The 12354-nt window shown below is 55.1% G+C and overlaps 1 protein-coding gene across 5 annotated transcripts in view; it reads right to left on the bottom strand.

Moving 5' to 3' along the window:
- The window catches only part of CLIP2 (CAP-GLY domain containing linker protein 2), a 67389-nt gene that overhangs the window by 37479 nt on the left and 17556 nt on the right, over positions 1-12354 (bottom strand). The gene's annotated exons all lie outside the window — the stretch shown is intronic.

Below are 12354 nucleotides of genomic sequence, written 5' to 3'. Positions count from 1 at the left end.
AAAAAAAAAAAAATTGAGGGCCAGGGACAAACCATTCCCAAGGGATATAAGCTGCCTTTTCTTTATCCTGGTGGTTCAGGCCCTCAGCTGTTAACCAGAAGCCATCCACGGTCTTGAGTGGGACTCAGATCTTATGAGTGGTCTCTGTGTCCCCTTCCTCCTGGGTCTAACAAAAGGCTCCCAGCCTATTCCCTGATACTGGGCCAGTCACAGACATCTTGGGCAAGAAGGAGCCCCTTACTCCACTCCTGAACCTCTCTTCCTGCCTCTTCTCCCCAAGCTGTGACCTGATGCCTCAGGGATGACAAGCTAGCAAAAGTAGGTAGGAGAAGGGGAGTGAGCAAAAACTCAGATACTCCCAGGACTGAGCTCCCTGGGTCCTCCTGACCGCACGCCTTCTAACAGGAAGGATGACCCTGAGGCTCAGAGAGGCAGGGAGGGGCCTTGCCCAAGGCCACACAGCACACTGGTCCTCCAGCCTTAGGAAAGGCCGCCTTCCAGATGTGGGCTCTAGTGCACTGCACAGTCGCAAAAAGAAAGGGAGGGCAGGAAGCTGCTGCAGGTCACTCAGGAAAGATAACGCTCCTGCGTTCCCTTTTTTGGCTCCTGGGCCCCAGGCAGACCTGTGCCGCCAGGCGCTCAGGATGCCCACCTGTATGCACCTCAAGGTCTGTTGCCCTCCTCCCCTTCCTCCAGACCTAACACTAGGCAGAGAGGCCTCATCCTTTTCCACCTGAACTCCAGAGATCACAGGCTGGTGAAACAAGGGTGGGCAAGGTGACAGGTGGCTCTCCAGGGCTGGGAGCCAACCAAACAGTCAAACTTCCTGGGGCAGGGGAAGCCACACAACCCCAAGGCAGGGGCCCAACATGCAAGGACAAGCATGCAGGTCTCCCCTGGGCCACTGGCAGTACTGGTGGGAAAACACACACCCAACCGGCCACCCGAGCCTGGACAACCAGGATGAGGAGCTCTGACCAAGAGTCAGGGGCTCCCCATCCTGGGTGGTCAAAAATGTCTGCATGGTGAACTGTATTAAGAGCCACAGGCTCACATCCATCAAACGATGCTCTGCTAAGAGGCTGACTCTCAAAATTACACTATTAATTTACAGATGAAGAAACTGAGGCTTCATCTAAGCCCCATGCAGCAGGCAGCAGGGGCAGGCTCTGACCAAAGGCCAGTGCATTTCAACAAACATGCACTAAGCACCCGCCGTGCCAAGCCCAAACCACAATCACCCTGAATCCTGGACTCCCTGGAACAACCATTTCCTGGAATCTGGCCTATTATGTACTTCCCTACAAGCAGGAAACAATCTGGTCTCTTACTCCTCCTGCATAAGGACATCCTCTCCAGTTTATTGTTTAGAGGAGAATCCTAGGAGGGACCTTGGTTGGGGGTCCACCAGATTTTCTCTTCTACCACCAAGATCCCATGAGGTGGAAGCCACAGTGGCTGGAGCCTCACAGATCTGCTGTCCAGCCCAGCTGCCCTCAGCCCCGCCCATGTCTCCTCACCTGCACCTCTGTGCGGGGAGCCACTGGCCGCAATGGACATAACCCCCAGGGCAGTGTCCACACACTGCACAGTGAATGTTGGCTGCTGCTGTCATTATGAGCAGGATGACATATACTCAAACTGAGTGATTCGGAAAGCTTTAAAAACACAGTAGGCCCAGGCCGGGTAGGGCTTTGGGCAGGTTCTGGCAATGCTGGGCAAGTGGCTCTACCTGAGTAAAGGTAGAGTATTCTATCTTTACTCTACCTGAGTAAAGCCCTGAGGGGGCTTGGCGAGGGTGGTCGGCTCACACAGACTTGTCCTGCTCATCTCCCCACCCGGAGGGGCTCTGAAGTCCTGATGGAAGATGCCTGTATTATCAGGAGCATCACTGGTGGGGCCGAGGAACCCTCTGGGTTCCTCTCACTGGCCAGGCTTCCTCAGGGGAAGTTGCTTCGAAAAGCAGCCATGATGGGTGGGCAGCTAGAAACTGGACAGCTCCCCACCCCTGGGCACCTCATTAGGTATAAAAGCCCAGGGAGCCTCTGGGCCCGCCAACAAACAGCAAGGTGCCCATGTTGTCATAATAAAACAGCAGCTGCCACTCAGAATGTGCTGACCACATGCCCCAGCAAACTGGGTGCTTCTACACGTCACATTCTTATTTTGAAGATCTGGAAACAGAGGTTGCCATAATTACCCGGCGGGCCTGAGGTTGCACCCTCTTTTCCAGTATCTCCCAGGCATTCCTGTGCCAGAGGCTCCGAGATGTCTGCTAGCTGAATTGACCGTCTGTGGCCCAGGTCAGGGCCTGTCACTACCTATGCTCAGAGCACAAAGGGAGGGCCCAGGTCGGGGGACCCAGGGGCTATTCTTGGCAAGAAGCTGTACACTCAGCTGTCCCCCGGCCAGCTGTCCCTACCCAGGCAGCCCCTCAGGTGACAGCCTTTTATCCCCAGCATGCCCCTCCCCAGGATCACAGGCCCAGGAGCCAGCTGTTTCAACAGCTGCTAAAATCCAGGTTCCAAGCCGGGGCGACCACTCTGTGGCATTTGCTATCTCCCCTCTCTGGTGCCCTGAGCTACCCAAGCTTCAGAGACAAGCCCTCATCAAATCCCCCCTCACACAGGACGCTCTCAGCTGCCTGAGGTCGAGGAGGCAAGGAGAAACCCCAGTGGGGTCCCCTTTCCTCTCGGAAACCATCAGTAACACATTGGCCAGCCCCTTCTGGTATCTGGGCCTCAGTTTCCCCCTGGAACACCAACTGGCTAGACCAGGAATAGCTGGGGTCTGGTGGGCACTGACACTCCACCGGCCCAGCTTCCTCCCAGAGCTGCCATGTGTGGTCAGGGCTATGGATGGGGGCGTTCCCGGGGCCACGGGGCTAGGCAGGTGCTCCCTAACGGCAGGTCTGGGTCTGGACTCTGCCAGACCCTGCCAGAGCAGTCAAGACTCAGCAAACAGCCAATAAGGCAAAGGGCAATGGCAGACTTAAGCCTCACCCAAGCAGCTGATGCTGTCTCCAGACGCGAGGTGTGAGGGAACTGACTCCAGTTTCAAGTTCAAAGTAGAATTTTGATGTAAAGGGCTAAAGGACATGGTGTGGAGTAGCAGCAGCTGGGGCCTAAACACAGGGTAGATGGGAGGGGTGCGTGGGATGAGAGCACATCACCCCCCTTCCCCAAGGACCTCGGCCAGCCCTGCTGGGGGGTTCAGCCAGGCCTTTCTCATTCCAGCCAGATCTCAGCTGCCAGGGACCCTGCTGCTGAGGCGCCAGGGCGAACAGGCCTGGCGGGAAGAGGGCCCAGCAAGGGGCTGGGGTGGGGGGACATCAGGACCACCGCTACAATCCAGCAGGCCACCTGCCCAACAGGAAGGGACCGAGGCTCCCTTGGGCCTGGTGGGGACAGAAAGCTCACAGCAGTGGGCGTGTCCCTGAGGCTCCTGCCCCACAGAGCTCCCTGGCCTGAAGCTCCCTGCCTACTGTCTCCCAGGGCCAGCATCACCTCTGCCCTTTCTGCCTGCACAGAGCCATCTCCTACCTTCACCCACCTGCATCAGTCTCTGGAGAGCCTGTTTCTCCTTCAGCACCCAGCAGCTGGGCCCCTGCAAGCTGCCTGCCCAGGGCAGGCCTCACACTCCAGACAGGGCCACGGGGCCTCTGCCATGGGAGCCTGCCACCACCCCAGGTGGCAGGCAGCCCCACTTCTGCATCAAGGAATCGGAGGCCCATTCTGGACACTGTCCAGCCTGCCAGCCTCTCCTCTGCCTTTGTAACCCCCTGAGCCTCCCCGGCCCCTGGAGGAAAGCTAAGAACCCTCTTTTTTCAGAAGCCAACCTTCACCCCTTCTGGGACTCACCTCCCTATCATCTCCACCCTTCCCTGCTTTCCCTGCTCTCCCCAGAAAGGCCCCAACCCACAAAAGAATGGCTTCCCTCACCCACCCCTTCCTGCTGTGACACCCATCCTTTCCAGTAAACAACTTTTTCTCCCACTATTTAAATGTGGAGACAGATCATTCAAGCCCACCGCCAGAAAAATGGGTAACACAGGTCTCACACTTCTAAAAAAAAATAAAACCAAAGCACCTGTTGTTTTCATCATGCAAACATGCTCAGTTAACACCCTGGTGTGGATTTTTGCACTTAATCCTATGCATGTATATGCCTACATGTCCTGCGTACACACGAAACAACAGGCAGGACCTTATTTAGATATACTTGGACTCTGCTCTTCTCACCTGCCAGTGTCGAGAAGTAGGTGGCTCGGTCACTGACAAGACTGCTTCCCAGCCGCCCTCAGCTCCCAACCTGTCCTGCTCGGGGAACTGCTCACGGTGAGGCAGCCGCGGCCTCCACAGCTGCCCTGCTGGGCCCTTCCGGGCCTGGTGGCACCCAGCCCTGCTGTCCACCCTCCGCCCAGGTCTCCCTGCTCTGGGCCTCTCCTGGCCCCCTGCTAGCCTCCGCACCAGGCAGGCTCCATCCGCTCCTCTCTCCAGAGTGTTGTGGCAATGGTGTGCCGGTGAAGGCTTACAGCTAGCTCTCCAGAAGGACAAATACAGTCCCCCCATCCATGGCTTCAGTTACTTAAGGTCTGACAATAGTGCATACAGTAAGATATTTTGAGAGCGAGAGACCACATCCATATAATTTTCATTATAATATCTTGTTCTACTTCATTGTTAATTGTTGTTAATCTCCTACTATACCCAATTCACAAATTGTGAATGTTACCATTACAGGTATGTATGTGTAAGAAAAAAAATCTATAGAGTTCAATACTATCTTGGAACATATTCCCTATATACTTTTTTTTTTAAAGATTTATTTATTTGTGCACACAGAACTGGGGTACAGGCCAGAGGCTCAGGGGCAATGAGAGGCTTCATCAGAGACAGAGTGGGGAGCAGAACAGGCAGAAGTACACTGCTGAGGGGAGCAGCGGGTGGGCCAGGAGAGGTCTGCCATGCCATGTGGTCACCTCCCCTCCAGGGCAGGCGGGAATTGAACTCATGGGGAAGTGGCTTTAGCTTCTCAGTGCAGTGCTTTAATCTGCTGCGCCACTAGGGAGGGCCTACACTTTTTTTATTTGTTGATTTCCATGATGCAAATTCTCCCCCTGTGGCCAATCATGTCTCTGAGAAGAGATTAGATAGCATTTCCACAATAGCGTAAATAGCCCCCAAACACGATACAGTTAAATCTCACTAGTGGTGAGCTGTAGTATTTTACCTGTTGTAAAATAGTGGAAGTATTATGGTATAAACACCACTGGGAGTACTACTAGAAGTCATGCATTTTTAATACTTATTACCTATGCTTTTAGTGATGTTTCTTTAATTATAAGCTCACAATCCAAGCTTTTAATGGCATTTATTTCTAACCTCCCACAATCTGATTGTTTAAATTATGTGTAAAAATTTTCAAAACCTAGCTTGCAAAATCCTTGACAAGTCCACCATTGGTTCCTGTGAGCCAGTGTGAGTCACTGCCAAGGGCTTCAGCCCAGCCCAGCCCACACCCCTCCAAGTTCTCTATAGACCCCAAGAGTGAAAGATGGAAGAGGGGACAGAGCCCCAAGTCTTTGGCTTGTATCCAACACAGGACACAAAGGAGGGGACTAGAGGCCAGAAAATGCCCTTCTCGGGCCAGTACCCGGCACCCTGATCCATAGCACGCTCCCCTATAATCTCGCTGCCCCTGCGGTTTCAGCTACTGCATATATGCTGCCCTAGCTCAGCTTCTAAAGACGAATAAAACCTCCCAGAAGGACTCACATGACACAATAAGGTGTAGGGTAAACTGGGCCCAGGTTGTGCTCTCCCTGGGCACACTCCACGGTCCCCACAGCTGCCTTCTCCAGGTGCCCCCAGGCGTTCACACTCAATATTCAGAGCCAAAATGAGTCCTTCCAGGAGTCCCTCTTTGTCCTGCCCACCTGGGAGCGGCCCTTTCCCCCCATTTACTCGGTCACAGCCCTCATTGCTCCTTCCCCTGTATCTTTGCCCTCATCCAGCAACTCACAAAGAGCAAATGCACAGGAAAAGGCGCTCCCATGCCCACACCGCCCTCTGGTCTCAGCAGACCCCCGAGGCTTCACTGTGTGCCTTAGCAAAGGTGTCCCACCAGCCCCCCAATCAGTGTGAGCCTCTCACAGACCAACCCGGCCATCACTGCCCTCTCACTTTTGCCTTAACCTCTGCCTCTCACCTGCTCATGCTACTTTAGTAATAAAGTGAATACAAAATTGAAATACAACATCAAAAAAAAAAAAAAGAGGATATGAGGACTTAAATCTTTGGCCCGTGTCCCAAGGAAATAATTTAGAAGACTGACTATCTTGTCATTCACAAGCAGAAACCCTGACTCTAAGTGACCCCCACCAGGAGAGCAATTACATAAATACAGTCAAGGCTTTCAGAATGTCAAGCGGCCTGGGGACTAATTCTTCCAGGTTGCAAAGGGAAGTGTTTTTGATGAGATGCTTAGAGAGAAAGCTCCAGTGTCCCCCATGCAGCACAGGGCCTCAAATACCTGCATGTGGGAGAGTGGGATAGGAAACAGGGTAAAAGGGGGTCACTCACAAAAGGAAACAAAAACAGGCATTCGGTAGGGACCCACAGAGACAATATGTCGAAAGTGAGGAGTAGGATGGAGCCTTCCTCTCCCCTCCACCCAGGCCAGGAGGGAGAAATGTGCTCAGTCCCCTGAATGTTGCACAGGGTGCTAAGAGGTATAATGGGAAAAATTTTAACTTCCAATTTCAAAATGACTAGAGAAAATAGCAGCTAAAACAAAAGTTCAGGTTATTTTGCTGCAGAACTTTCCTGACCTTTAATGTGCAAGTGAGCACTGTGACCACTCAGAAGGGGCTATAAATAAGGTGACCACACCATTTATCTCCCAAGCCAGACACCTGGCGATAGGAGGTGCTGTTATTACAGTCTCATGCCAAGCCCACATGAGAAACAGGGGCAGAGCCCTGCCGCCCTGGCCTTGCAATGGGGCTCTTTCCTTTATGCGTCACCTAAGGCATTAATCTGCTGCCACACCACCCTGACACCCCTCGCTGGGCAGAGCCCCCCAGACTCTTCTCCTTGGTCTGCACAGCCCTCCTCCCAGGATACAGGAGACATATCTATCTGCCCCACCCAGAACACAAATCCTAGGAGCCCCAGACCAGGCTGAGACCAAGCCTGGCCAGGACTCTGACCTCCCTTCCCTGGGGGCCAAAGCAACATACATAAATGTCCCAGAACCACGCGGCCGCTTTCTACTCTGAGCTCTTTTCTCCAGAGCGGGTGCTCGAGGTGGCGGTCAGGAAGGAAGGCTGGACTCCCCAGGGCATTCCTCAAGGACCCTCGCCGTGAGCCCCCTCAGCCTGGCCCTCCCCTGCACAGCCCCCTGACAGCATCTGCCGACATGGCCTCCAGGCAGGCTGAGTCCAGCCAGCCATCCACCCTCACCAAGGAAGAGCCCCCTGACCGCGGCTGCCACAGGCCAGGCCTCCTGTTCAGCCGCCTCCAACCAGCCATCCCCGAAGAAGGGACCTTCACCAGCCTCTGCTGGGCTCACCGTTCTTTGAGAGCCAAATGGAACTCGGAAGCCCCCTTTCACTCCAGCTACTCCCGAACCAGGCAGACAAAGTCCCCAACCACCAGCCTCGGCCAGGAACCAAGGGGCCAGGGAGGAAGATGTGGAGGCTTACCCTGGGAAGAGCAGAGCCAGCTCCCCATGGAGACCACACCACGGGCTGCGGGTGGGCAGTCGGGCGGGCGGGCGGGCGCTGGCAGCTAAGCCCCCGCCCCCAATCGATACTGGACAACGTCAGGAGCATCAGGAGGCTGCCCCACCCCCGCCCGCCCTGCAGTCCAGCCACAGCAAAGCTCGGCTTGGCTTTCCCCATCCTGATGCCATTAAAAAGTTTAGGATGTGGTTAAGGGAGGAGGCTGGAGAGGCTGACCTTGAAGGCAATGAGTGCAGTGCTGGCTTGGTGGGAGCTAGGGCTGGACCCTGGCCCCGGTTCTGCTCAGGCTTACAGTGTCCCCAACAGGCCCCTTTAAATGGGGATGCCGCCCCCTGCCCTCCCAGAAAGCCATCATCTTCCAGGGGCTGGGGGGGTTGAGGTTCGGTTCTAGGGGCTGGGGGGGTTGAGGTTCGGTTCCAGCTGCACACTGTGTCCCGCCTCTGTGACCACAGTGTGACTCCCAAGCATGAACACCCCTGCGGTGCAGGAACATCCATCCTAGGCTAGTATGCCAGAACTGTGTGGGACCAGTCCTGGGTGAGACCTCAGGGGTGTGGGACAGTGGTGTGCCCTATGCGGCTCACTTCCTACCTGAGGGGGGGTCCCCAATCTCATCCTTTACCTTCTGAGTCCCCAGCATGGTGGAAGGTCAGAAGCACACTGGGGACAGTTGTGACCTAATGAGTAGACTGGTCATCCCACAGGGGCAGGTGTGAGCCAAGAGTGCAGGGCTGTGAATGGACTCAGGCCTCCGGCCCCATCCTGACGCCAGGGGAGGCAGCAGATGCCAGAGGCCTGAGCCAGCCCAGGGTGCACCTCAAGGCTGGCCTTGTGGTCCTGGGCACCATAACTCTGGGCAACTCAGCAAAAAGCTGCACGCTGTGTGTTCTCTTCTCCAAAATAGGAGTGAGAAGAAGCTCTGTCATGGCTACTGGTGAGAAAGAAGGGGGACAAGACACTCGTTCACTCCAGAGCTGGCTTCTTCACTTCGCTGGGGTCAGACGCCAGAGCCAGAGCAAGGATGGGAGACACCCTGTGAGGACCTGCCTGCCCCAGGGAGGGAGCGCAACTGCAGCCCTGCAAGTCACCCCAGGTTACCCCAGACCCTTCTTATTATGGTAAAGGGGACATCCAGGCCTGTCCTGGCCCAACTGAGATGGGACCCCAGGAAAGGCTACCCTGTTCATAGGCTGCCACGTTCTTCTCTTTCCCAGGGGTGCAGGGGTTTGGGTCCTGTGCCTCTGCCATTTACTTAGCTAGGTGACATGGGCCAATCTCCCATGTCTACTCCCCTCTACTGTAGAGTGGGACTCAGATGTTGTCAGAACTTAGACAACACTGTGGGAGCGCGTACACTAACAGGCCCCCATCCTCAACTGCCCCAGTCACTCCGGCCTCGCTGACAGCAACAGCATGAACACCGCCCCACCCCCTCGTGGCTGAGCTTCTACCTTGTCTCTCTCCCTACACCCAAAGCTCCTAGGAAGCCAGGCTGTGATGTCTGTCTCCCCCAGAGCTAATCCCCCTTCTCTTCACGTCAGCCCTGGGTAATTCCAAAGCCAGGCTCCACTAGTCTCAGCCCTCAGATCCCTCAGGGCCCATCTCCTGCCCGTCAACCCAACTCTGCACTGCTCGGTGGTCCTCAGACTGCAAGTGCAGGCCTCAGTCGGGGCGCCCTCTGCCTGGCTGCTCAGTCTTGGTCCTTGCTCCTCGTGCGGATCTTCCTACTGAAGTCACCCACGGGCCAGACCTTCCCTGATAGCCTGCTCCATTTCACCCTGCTGGGCTGCCCAACAGACTGCCCCATTCAAGGGCCCCACAGGTGGTCCCAGACCACCCTTCTCTGACCACTCTCCAGCCCTGCACACCTCCTGATACAAGAGAGGCCCCAAATGGCCCTGCTGCTCCCTGTGGGTCATGGCTCTGGGCATGAACAGAGGCCCCATCAACATGGGCGGGGGGCAGGGGCATCAGTCCAGGCCCGGCCCCTGGCTAGACCCTCTGCCAGAGGCTGAGCTCATGCTTTGGGAGCCAGCCACTGCCCAGATTCCCAGAACAGACTTTAGCTTGTTACCGCCCTGCTAGGCCAGCGCCAGGCTCCAGCCTCCACCAGGCCCATCTCTCGGTGCTCCGGTGCCTGCCGCAGACTCAGGTGGGCCAGGCACTCCAGCAGTGGTGGGCAAAGGACCAGTTCCCTGGGTGCGTGAGGGAGCTGGAGGGCACATGGGAGTGGAGCCCTCCCCTGGCACTCTCATCTTCCTCCTCTCCAGAGACTGGCTAGGAGGTCTTGGGGTAGGAACAAAAGCAGCCATGCAGGCCCTCTGCTCCCTCCCCTCTGGGGCTTCACTGCCTGATCCTACTCCCTCCAGCCTAGCTGTCTCCTCAGACCTATGGGGAGCCAGAGACACTGGGAGGGCACTACCAAACCCAGTGCAGCCTTTCCAAGCACCCGTCCACCCCATGTCAGACTGGGTGGAGGGGGGGTTGCGGGGAGGGGTGCTCTAATCAATGGGGCATTCATCTATTCATCTCTGGGCAGCCTAGCCTCTGGGGGCCATGCAGAGTCAGACCACCCAGCTCTGGCCTCAGGGTCTCCCAGAGCATGAGCATTGTCACTAGAAAACCCCCCAGCATGTCACCCCGTGGTCCCCCACAGGGACTGCTGTGCAGACAACATGACAAAGGAGATACAGATACAGCCACCGTCCAGGGGGCACTGCCCACAGAATGTAACAAGAAAAGAAAATGCAAGAAACAAAATTGAGAACAGCCCATGATTTAATTGCTTAAAAACAACAAGTGTCATGGTAAAAAAGGTTGGAAAGGAACATACCACATTGGTGGCTAGGATTAGACTAAGTGCACGAGTAATGGATGTTTCTTCTTTTATTGCTTTAAACTTTTCTTTTATGAAATTTCCATGGTGAAAGGAAAAGAAAATAACTCTACAAATGAATTTTCTATACCTACTGGCACTTCACATTCGTTAACTCACTTGATTCCCTTCAGACAGACATTATCCCTTTAGCTCAGAGAGAGTAAGTAACTCTTCCAGGGCCACATAGGGTGGAGTGAGGAGGGGCATCAGAGCGAGCACAGAGGCCGTCCCTGGCAGCACAAGGGGCTGAAGCTCTCCACAGCCACAGCAGCATGAGCTCTATCCCTGGCCAGGGAGCTGACCCACAGGGCGCAGCAGACCTCTCTTGACCCGCCTGCTGCTGCCCTCAGCAGTACAATCAGTCAATTCACCAGTTCTGTTCCCCATTCCTCCCCTACTCTGTCTCTCGTGAATCCTCTCACCCCCTGCATCTCTGGCCTGTACCCCAGTTCTTATATGCATAAATAAATAAATCTTAAAAAAAAAAAAAAGAGCTAGTACAGACCCAGAATTCAGAACCTTCTTAGCAGAGAGAACAACAGGAAAGAACCCAGGCAGTGCCACAGGGCTCTCTCCAGTTGAGAAAAGGGTCAAGGTCAGGCCTGGCTAAGGCCCTTCTCCAGCTAGTGGCCTCCCCCACCCTTGCTGCTGCTCCAGGGAGCTCAAGCCCATTTAGTGCCTTTGCCCATGCTTTCTCTCTCTCTTTTTCCTTCGGCTCCCACTCCTCTCCCTCCACAAGGCTCACCTCCTTTGTGCTTTCTCCAGGAAGTCTTCCCTGACCGCCACCCGTCGTGGGCAGTGAGTGCCGTGACCAGTGCCTGCTCCCTGGTCTCCTCACCCTGCTCTTCACCCCACTCTGTTGTCCTGCAGTGGCCTGAGGGGCTTGGGCAAGGCCGTCCCCCCCCAAACTAGAGCCGCCTTCACACCTTCCCCAACCCCCCGCCCTTCACCATCTGCCTCTGCCTCCCCTCCAGCCCCACTTCCCTCCCTACACACGTATTTCCTCTCCTAAGAAACTCACCCCTCTTCAGGCCTTGGCTGCACCCATTTCTCCCTGAAATGTCCTTTCACTGTTGCCTTTCCTGTATTTTCTTCTGTTTGCTCAGGAATGCCTCTCCTGAGTAAAGGGGAATCTGTCGCTGGGGAGGGGGTGTCTGGACCTTCAAATGAGCCTGTCCACTTGCCCACGACCCACAGCATGGCCCCTTACCCTCTCCAACTGCGGGGCTGGCTGTCAGCACCGGTTCTGCCAGCTGCCTATGCCTTTCCTTGGCCCCACCCAGGGCCAGATTGTCTAACCTCTGGCTGTTTTTGTCCTTCAAAATTCTGTCCCTATCAGGGTCTTACCCTGCTGGCTAGAATGTAATCAAACCAATGATCTATGCCTGAAGGTATCCATCCCAATATCATTCGTTTATCAAAATGAACAGCAAGAAACAACCACAATTTTCAACTGCAGAAAACAGGTAAGGAAAATGTTCTCATTCCATCTAATACACTCATTTTGATTTAAAACCCACCAGCAGGCCCCACTGTTGTTGGGACAGAGGGACACTCCCCACACAGCCCAGGCTGTCTCCAGCTGGTCACGCCCATTCACCACATTGTCACAGTCACGTCCCAGCCATGTCACATTCTTATCCTCCCTACACTCACCAAGCTCCCCGCTGCCGCTGAGCCTTTGCACATGCTATTCCTTCTGCCTGGAACTCCCCGCCCTCTTCATCTA

The sequence above is a fragment of the Condylura cristata genome, unplaced genomic scaffold (assembly GCF_000260355.1).
Source record: "Condylura cristata isolate star-nosed mole 26May11 unplaced genomic scaffold, ConCri1.0 scaffold00024, whole genome shotgun sequence".
NCBI lineage: Eukaryota > Metazoa > Chordata > Mammalia > Eulipotyphla > Talpidae > Condylura > Condylura cristata.
Note: the sequence above shows the minus strand (reverse complement) of the source record. Positions and strands in the feature narration are given on the sequence as shown.